Source organism: Xiphophorus couchianus, chromosome 6, assembly GCF_001444195.1.
Source record: "Xiphophorus couchianus chromosome 6, X_couchianus-1.0, whole genome shotgun sequence".
Classification (NCBI taxonomy): domain Eukaryota; kingdom Metazoa; phylum Chordata; class Actinopteri; order Cyprinodontiformes; family Poeciliidae; genus Xiphophorus; species Xiphophorus couchianus.
Window position 1 is genome coordinate 16,440,682 of NC_040233.1, and position 10,154 is coordinate 16,450,835.

The 10,154-nt window shown below is 35.9% G+C and overlaps 1 long non-coding RNA gene across 1 annotated transcript; it reads right to left on the reverse strand.

Moving 5' to 3' along the window:
- Positions 1-2,105: 2,105 nt before the first annotated feature.
- LOC114145995 (uncharacterized) lies at positions 2,106-9,420 on the reverse strand. Its single transcript, XR_003595810.1, has 2 exons — positions 9,340-9,420; positions 2,106-2,570 (listed from the first exon to the last, which is right to left on the reverse strand). It is a non-coding gene; the product is annotated as an uncharacterized LOC114145995 (long non-coding RNA).
- Positions 9,421-10,154: the final 734 nt, after the last annotated feature.

The window sequence follows — 10,154 nt, forward strand, 5'->3', positions numbered from 1 at the left end:
ACTAACTAAACAGAAAACCCTAATTAAATACTCAACTAAAATTAGCTTGTTCAACCTCTGTTACTGTATAAAAAGCAAAGTGGGACAATATTTTTGCATAGTGCACAATTGAAAATTCAAATTTTTGAGTGCTATATTTTTTGTTTAAATCTGTGTATTAAACAACTTTAAGAAATAAGTGTTGATATCATTTTTATTCATGTTGCATACATTTTGAAGTATTTTAGGAGCAGGAGAGTAGTAAGTAAATCTGAGAAATTAAATCTTGTCATATTTTTGTTTTAGTTTTGTGTTTAAATTCTAATACTATGAACTTAGACTGGTATATAAATAATTTGCCTAAGTTACCTAACTATTAATTTTTACTGCTCAAGATCAGTTAATTGAATTTGTATTTCTTTGTTTTGTTTAAGACCAAAACTATGACAGGGTTTACTGTGTTGTGTTTTTTATCTAATATTTAAAGAAATATCAATTGCATTGCTTACTTTTCTTGTCATATCTCAGATTGCCTGTCTCAGAAGGCTTCACATCTGCGCACTGGACGTGTTCGGACCAAACTGTGCAGCAGCCCCTTGGTTCAGACAGAAGGCCCGTTGGTTGATATTTGAATGGTCTCTGTTTGTTTTTCTTTTGCTCCCGTGTGTGTATGTGAGCCCAGTATAAAGGACCGAGTCCTTTTGAAGGGGACAGCACCAGGAAAGTAAGAGGGAAGGAAACACTGCTTTGGTGTTTTATATATTAACGGAATGACTTCCCTCAAATAAAGACGTGCTCCATTCTCCCGCCTGGTCTGGAACAAGCTGCATGTTTCCTGTCCTGAAAACCTTCGGTTCACTAAAACAATGCTCTTGGCCAGAGTAAGAGAGATGTCACGTCTTGAAGATGTGGTGTGTTGCTTTTGTGCGACTCGCAGACTAAAGCTGAGTCACATGTTTACAGTATTTGTGACATGTGAATGAACCTGCTCAACGGTGACATTTGAATTAATGTAAATTGTGGAACAATAGATATGAGTTTTTGATCTATTGTGTGGACCACAATGCAAAGATAAAAGTGTTTTCTCTAAGGCTGTAAAGACTCTTTAAATTCACTTTTGTAATTCGGTCAGTTGCAGTAACAAAAGCCAAAGATTCTCTTCTAATAAATTAATTGCGAATTGATAAGTCTGTCTAAATTTCTGCCAGTTACCATGTCCAAAGAGTGAACAAAGGCTTCTCTTTGCCTCTGTCCATTGGGAGCCTGCAATGCAGTTTCTCACTCGTGCAGCCGCCTCATCAAATTACACCTCTGCTCCCTCCTGTCATGTTGGCAAACAAAGGTCTTAAAGCGCACTCTGAGTGTAATTGCCTCTAATCCCAGACATAATGTGGCCTTTTATGTCAACCAGTTAGACAGAAAAGTGCAGTTGTTCTCTCTGCCTGTCTTTTTTTCACCGCAACTTGTCCTCTCCCACTTGTACTTTTAGAATAGATGTCTGAAAAAAAAATGTTAACTCCTATTTTGTTTGAGGTGGATTTTGGCCGTTGACAAAACAGATTCTTGTTTGAGTTATAGAAAATACACAACTTTTTGACACTCTGTCACATTACAATCAGGAACATATACAGTTTTAGGATTTTATGTAAAAAAGTTAAATAAAACAGCTTTTTATTTATTTATTTTTCTTTACAAATAAATATCTCAGAAACCTGCTAATGTGTTTACTTATTACCCTCAAAAGAATCTTGTATTGTTCAGTTGTATGTAACTTTCTGTCCTGTGAAGATTTGCAAGAGACAATTTGTAAGCAAACAGCATCACAGAAACCAAGGAACACACCAGACTAGTCAGGAGACAAAGCTGGAGAGAAATTTAAAGCAAGGTTTGGTTTTAAAACAATGTGCCAAATTTTAACATCTCACTACTATTATATAGTATCTCATCTGAAAACAGCAAAAGTGTGACACAGCTGTAAACCTCCCACAATACGCCTAAACTAAAACATCAGGCAAGACGATGATTGATCAAATATTAGTAGAACATAATAACGCTGCAGAAAGTGGAATGTAGTGGAAGCATCATGCTGTGGAGCAGCATTCCTTGAAAAGAAAGAAGAAAGTCCATGCAATCAGATTTTTATTCATAAAAGCCAGGACCTTGATAATTGTTTTCTTTCTAACTTGAATTATGCCCTAGTTTGTGTTGATCTATCACATAAAATCCCAGTAAAATCCCTTAAAGTTTGCCATTAAAGCGCAACAAAATGTGGAAATGTTTCAAAGGTTTCTATATACTTCTTTCAAGGCGATGTAAAATAGACTCAAATGTCCGTGATAGTGCAGTAGAGCCTGGTGAATTCCTCCACCTTTGACCTGAATTCTCTACGCGGTGAGCATCAAGCAGTCTGCAGCTGGAAGAGTTTCTGTGGTTTGGCCAGGTGTCTCTCTGTGCTGCCCAGGACAAGGCCTCAGCGGGGCCTGGGGTTGGAGTCTTTGGAGCAGCATCCGTTCGCCTCTCTGCGATCTGAAATCTCCCGCAGACCCACCTGACTGGCGGTCAGCTGTAATTGATACAACACGATAGTAGTGCTGTGGGAGGAAAAAGAGAGAAAATTAAGACGTGTGTGAGCAAAGTTGGGGAGAGAACGAGAAATGTGGAGCTGTGGAGAAAGAAAAAACTTGAGAGGAGGAAAAGAAAAAGATGGAAATTTCAGAAAAAAAAATCAACAGAATAGGTCTGTTGGTTAAAAATATGGGACGCATACTTTAATATGGTTTCCAGCGGCATTGGCAAGCAAAATCGAATATAAAGACGAAAAAACAATATTTGATATCTACAGTATTCTGAGTGTTCTCAATGGAGAGTGAGAGCGTGGTAAGAGGAGCTGGAGTGTTTCTAAAACCATTCAGCTGGGCTTTTTTAAGGGACCCAGCTGTGCGCCCTGGAGGTCCTGATCTCAAACTTGGGCAAAATCGTCCCGGTGTGGCCAAGCTGCAGCCTCTAAGCGTGGGTTAGCCATGACCTGATGTTTCAGGAGCCTCAGTGAATTGATGGGCCCCAGGAGAGCTGTCACAAGGGCCAACGAACAATCACCCATTCATCCCTGCAGCCACAGCAAGGGGGCAAATGCTCTGCAACCCCACAAATCTTGCAAAAAAGACTGTTTAATTGGAATCTAATATGCAGTGTGTTTTTCTGATACTTAAAAAATTGCAGTATTTCTTATTTTTATAAGCAACACATTTGAAAAAGAAATTCTATTTTAATTTTAGAAAAGTGTACTAAATTTTCCTTCCGAGGCCTGTATATTTTTGGCCTTGCTGAAGTCAATCGTGCTTCATCAGACGCCAAAATGCGTTCGTCCCTTAAGGACCTCTGAGCCAGATCAGCCATCTAGATCAGTCCTTACATAGAGAAAATAGGTGTTTTCACTGCATGCGCCCAAATTCATTTACCATGACCAAGTCAGCCAACCTTTCCACAGTCTAAGTTTCCTCTTTTGCTCCTGAAGACAAGGAGCTCGGAGGTCAACAGAACATCAGTTACATTTTTATGTGACTTACACCAGTTGGTTATTTATAGAGCTAAAGCAAATATACAAGAGAGAAGGAGAGTAGCAGTTTAGGCAAGAGGCAGGTTAAGCTAAGGAACATCTGTCCTTTCAAAGGCATCTCCTGCCTGGCATGCTCAGTATCCACTCCTTGGGTGTCACAGAGTTGGCATGCAAGTCAAAACAGAGCTGAAAAGAGGGGAGTGAAGAACCTCATCCAGGGCCAGTCTTCCATGTCACCGAGTACAATGTGTGTTCCCAGAAAAGTCACTTGACTCCAGACAGAGCTGGGTCGGTTGCACCGAGGAGCCAGAGACCTGGAAGCGCTGACAGGGGGAAAATGGCTAAATCTGGAATATTTATATGGTTGCTTTAATGTACCCATTTTGATTAATATGCACTGCCCCTTATAAAATAAATTAAAATTCAAAACAGTTGTCAAAGACTACAAAATCTCTCCGATCTCTATTTTTTTCTGATATTTGCTTTTCTGGATCATTTAGCTAAAACTGTAATTTGAATATATTTTGTTTCTAAAATGTGTCATTTGGCAGTAAATTCAAAAGTACTCAAATTTTGATCAATATGACGATCCCAAATGATGGAAATATCAAAAAAATTGAACAGGAGAAAGTGGAAAAATGCAATGTCTTGGAAGAGTTAGAAAGAGAATGACTAGGGAAGGCAACAGTGGTGCCGGAGGTCAGCGGAGCACTCGGGCCGATGACCCTCACTGTGGAGAGGGGGCTCCAACACATACCTGGAGAAGCATCAGATATCTCAATGCAGAAGAGGGGGGTCCTGAGAACAGCAAAGAGTGAGTCTGTCTGTTTGTCTGTCTGTCTATTTATTGCTTGTTCAGGCCAGAGTGAAGATGGACATCGACACTTGAAGGAAATAACAAACAGCAGCTCTATGAAAATGGTACATTTTCCAAAAATTGAAAGAAGAAAAACAAAACAAAAAGAATCAAACTGTTGATGGAGGTCACCAGGCAGATGAAAGCAACACTACGAGAAATGCAGGAAGGTCTGATTGGTCAGTTTTGTGTCCTACATGTTGTGTCTCGTGTTTTGTGTGATGTAAAATAAACACTTGCATTAATTTGTTTTGGTCATGATTTTAAATGTCTCATCAGCCCACATGAAGTTTATTATCGCCATCAATATATGGTCATGTGTAGTTGAGAAAGATTAAGTGGAATGAAATTTGTTCTACGTTACAACAGTCACCTGGATTCACTAAACAGCTGGAATTAAGGAGGCAGGAAAACCTCCAGAGCTCACTAAAATATCCAGAAATTCTAGTGAAATAATGTAGAATATTATTATTTTTTATTAAAACAAGCTTTAAATTTTGAGCCAAAACTTCAAATTGTATGTTTGACACAAAACCAACACCGTACATTACCAAAGCATCACAACTACAGTGAACTATGGTGGTGGCCGCATCATAATGTGGGATTATACTTTCAGAGTTTCTTCTCAAGGCAGATGAAAATCAGACTGAAGTCAGTTTTGACACAAAGGCTTCAGATGTCTGTTTGAAAATTTACGATTCTGCATCACAGTGAATTTAAATGTGCATTCAAATAAATACAAGAATGATTTCACTGAAAGTAAATCCATATTTTTGATTGGTCTATCCAAAATTCAAAACTAAATCTGTGGGATCAACTGAAATGCTGACACAAAACATATTAAAGGAACTTTTGAAATGATTCTTCATAGTTTAATCTTTTAATGTATAACAAAGCAACATGTCAACAAATGAATTTACAGCCCAAAGATCCACTGTAACTAACTTTATATTCTATAGTCCATTCCAAAATCAGAGTTCAGGATGCTTTTGTGTTGTTTCAAGTTTGTATAATGTCTCCCATAGACCAGAACAAGGAAGAGGACAAGTGTGAGGTGTGTGTTTGTGTAAGTCCGTTGCGGTCTCTGTTTAGTCTGCATAGATGCTTCGTTATGCAGTCCTAAATCCAACCCCGCTGACACAGCTTGTCTGATCCCTCACTCCTCATTTCTCTAACTCTTTCTGACATGCGTAAAAACAAACAGCACAGCAAAATTAATTTATGCACAAAAATGTGTCAGCACCATTACAGAGGTCACATTGTCCCTGAAATGTTGATTTTTTTTATTTTTTTTAAGCCAGTTGGAAGCTTGCGGTAAAGAATTTTTGAATCAATTTTATTTTTTTTATCATTCTGTGATTCATTTAATTCAAGATAAATAGTGTTATTGAAATTAGAATAACTGTTTTAGGAGAAAATGGATCAAGAAGGGAATAGAACACAAATAAAAGACAATCACACCTTTTACAAAGTAAATATAACTGATATGCATGCAAATGAAGATTCAAACAATATTATGGAGGAATGCCAAAGTTGGCAAAAATACTTTGCAAAAATGTTCAATTAAAAAGAAAAACATATTTATTTGAGAATGTCTGCTAATTTCTTGTCTTAATATTTAGGACAAACATATAAATTTCAACATATATTACTCACACTGTTTTAGCTGTTTAAAATGTTTGTAGAAAATTTTACTCATATAAGAGGCATTGCAACACCGATTCTAGTGGGGCAGGTGGCCCAAGACACATACTCTGTTTTTGAGTCAAGTCCCTAATCAAATAAAAACAGGACATTGAAAATAAGTTGAGCTAAACTTAAAAAGTACCTACAAATTAAGTAATGAAAAGCTTGAAAGAAAAATGTAAAAGTAAAGACTAAGACATGCACAGTATTGTTTGTGTGAATAGTATTGCATTGTCATTCTATTAGGTTTAAATGTGCCATAGAAATGCTAATTTCTTCCCAGAATGTAATTGTGTCATACATCAGAAGGTTTTAAGTCAGTGATTTAGGCTATTGAAATGTTAGGGAAAGCAGGAAAAGTCTTAATTTTGTTTTTGTTATCCCTCTATTTACATTCACTGCCCAGTTTTTATTTGTTTGAAGCACATTGGTGAAAAAAATCCAACCAAAGGGTAAATGTTTGTATTTTAAATGTTTGTCATTAGAAAACATATATAACTTGATATAAAATATTGACATTTTTAGATAATGTACCCTAGTTTGCATTAAGTGTTGCAACCCTGATTTGAATTTAAGGTGCCTGATGTTTTGCATAAAATGCATGTTGCTGCTTTGTTCTCAAGATTATTTAACGGCTAACTATAAATTCAACTGTAAAAAATATTTTTTTTCCCTTTTTGATGTTTAGCAATTTGGTGAATGCACTGCAAAACATGAAACAACGAGTTTACAGTTGTATTAGAGTGTGCATATTCCAGCTAACTCTTCACACAGATTAAAATAGATTGTCCTAAAAATAATCAAGTAACTTCCTTAGACATTAAAGTGGAAACATCCATTTAAAAAGCAATATGATGTAAAAATGTTTTTATTAATGTCTTACTTAATATATTGAACAATGCCCCTAAATTAAAATAATTAGTGAAATGTTGATCAGTCATCTAAAGGGACCCAATACTTTAAGAGAGTTGTTATAATCAATAGACATTTTATACTATAAATATCTATTAATGACAAAAATAATGCAAATGTAAAGTTTTACTGATCACATAATTTTTTTCAAAGAAAATTGAAAAGAGATATATAAGTTAAAAACAATATTCAACCAAAGTTATATTAAGGTGTTTCTGGTTTGTTTTCTGTAGGTAATTAATTATTTTATTTATTACAACAGAAACTGCTTTGCTCTGATGATAAAACAATATCTGCAACAGCCCTATCATCCCAAACCTCTGTAACACGTATCTCCTCTCAATGTTTTTAAATGAACAGAGTGGCACTAAAAACATCGCTTTCCTCTCATACGGGCTTCTGTACACTCAAAGCAATTCGAGGTGTTTCCTGGGGCCACGTCAAATTCCACTCATTGTTTCTGGTTTTTGTACAAACTCAAGCAAATGTCAGCAGAAGATTAAATCCAAACATCTCACATTTAATGAAATCCTGCAACTACACTGGATCAGTGTTTTACCAAAAAATAAAACACTGAGGTCTAAATTTTATGATTATTCAAAGTAAAAATGCATCTTCTGTATGATTCTAACAAGAATACTATTAACAATTTCACATATTTTTATGCGTTTAGATCAGAATTACATGATGTGTAAAATATCTTGTTTGAGTACTGATTATTCAACACATCAAAAATTTAATTAAAAAAAGATAAACTGATCAGAATAATTAACTACATTGAAACAGTAACAGATGAGTGGACTTCAGCATCATCTGTCCAAAAGAAGCATTCACTGTTATGACATTTATTGTGTTTAAAGCACTGGAAGCTTAGGCCTGAGCTCGATGATTTGGCTGCCTTTGGGCAAACAATCGTCCCATCAGGCAGAAAGGCCCTCACACGTTCACACTGTAAGTAGGGATTTTTCATGGCAGTGAGCACAAAAATCTTGGGGTCAGGATCAGAGTCGGTGAAAATAATTAAGTCATGCTCTTCAGAGCTGATTTATTAAATGGTAGTTAATTATTAAGGCAGCAAAAAATGCAGGATAGTGTCTCTCTAATGCTTCTTTATAGACTATACATTCGCATTTAGAAAATAAGACTAAAACAGTTAATAACATATGCTAGTCTTTTAGCATAAAAAAATATACAGCTGAATGTTGTCATATGTTGTGTTTCTTAGCTCAACATACTTAGAAACATTAAATAAATTTCTTTTTTATTGCTAACTAATAGTGTTTATACTTAGTAATTTGCTGGTTGGTTGTGGAGGTTTGTGGGATATGCCACTTGTGAAATCTCATATCAAACACATGTCATGAGATTTGTATTCTTCATTATTAGCTTCTTATTTTCCATTATATTGTCTGAGCCTGACATTAAGCTTCAAAGCAGATATGCCGCTGCCATTATCAAGGACTTACAGATTGAGTATCTTTTTGTTTCTGAGTGGTTATGCCATCAGATAAACATTGAATAACACCTAAAGTAAATATTTAGGTATAATTACATATCATTTTAAAATAACAGTTTCTTTTCTTATTGTGAAGAAAAAATATATATTGCACTTCTTTTTTATTTGTGTGTGTTTTGTGTTTTTCATAAGCTAAATTTAACAATAATCCCCCGCTTGTCACAGTCATACTGCAGTTCAGTGATTTAAGCTGAACCCTGTGACCTTTAGGTCAGCCTCAACAACGTTTCAAGGTGCCAGATTAAGGGCAAGCAGTGACACAATAAAGTATGTTGCAAAATTGGGCCTGTTCAATAAACTGCCAGTAACTGAGGTTATGACCTCAGTCATTTTTCATCGGCTAATTTTATTCATTTAATTGTTGTTTTGACTATAAAGTTGACACTGTGCAATTTTGCCAAAACTGAGAGGAAAAAAACAATAACCTCTGATCCTATCCTGGTGGTTTCTACCTTACAGCGCTCCAAATATTTAGAGTAACACCTGGTTACTGTGTAATAACTGACAATACGAGCTGTCAGGCTCTGCCCTGCAGCTAATTAAAAAGTTTCTCCTCTTTTATTTGTTTGCATACACTCTGATAGCAAACTGGAACAGTCAGGCGTGGGGGGCATGATGAGCATGCCATGCCTCCTTAAATCACTCCCCTGAGCCTAAATGCTGACACTACTGCAAGACTCCCCAGAACACAGTATGTGCAGGCAAGATCACAATCATGCATGATGAAGTTGATAAATTAGTGAAAAAAACACAATAATTTCTTTCTTTAGACTTCAGTATTTGAGACACAACAAATTCCTCTTAGATTGCAAAATTTAAAGCATATTTACTCACTGTATCAACACAGCGGCCGTTTGGTCTTTCTTTTTTTTCTTCTCCTTTTTTCCTTGTCTTTATGTGTCACTTGTGTGGCCGTCCCAAGAAATGATACCAAGACAGAACTGGCATGGAATAAAAGACATTTTTTTATTGTGTAGCAGCAGATGGTGAGGCATCAGCAGCTTTGGCCTCAAAGCTCTCTGCTGCCACCTATCTGCACGTCAAGTTGCATCTAAAAGAGCTTCTGAAGAGTGCGGCTTATGCTGACTAATAACACAGAATCAGTTGTCAAAAAGAGCTCGCTGTTTGTTGTCTGTCAGACTGTTTTTACTTTACAGACTATTACATTTTCACAATGATAAGAGACATAATTTAAAGATAGTCTTTTCAGTTTTAATTTTGAATAAGTTTTATGTCCCATCTGTGAGAATATTGAGATGTTTCACAATGACAAAATGTATATCCTTATTTTCCCTTATTTCTGCTAAAAAAAAAAAGACAAAATGTGCAGTGCCCTTTGAAAGAGGTAGCTTATCCATTTTCATGAGTTCCATAGTTATAAAAAACTGAAGAAAAAAAAAAACATGTGGAGTTTAATCTTACAAGAAGAATAGCATAAACCTAAAAAAAACCTTATTTTTTTTGCAATATTAGTGTATCTCTGCTTTGGAAATTTCATGTGGATACTACCTGAAACTAGCATTTTTAATTACCTTAACATTTTAAAACGCTACTCCATTTTAAATTCCTTTGGCTCTAGAGTCATGGGTTTCAGACCACATACTTAGCTTAGCTAGCTCTGTTTACAAAAGCAGTGATAAAATGAATTT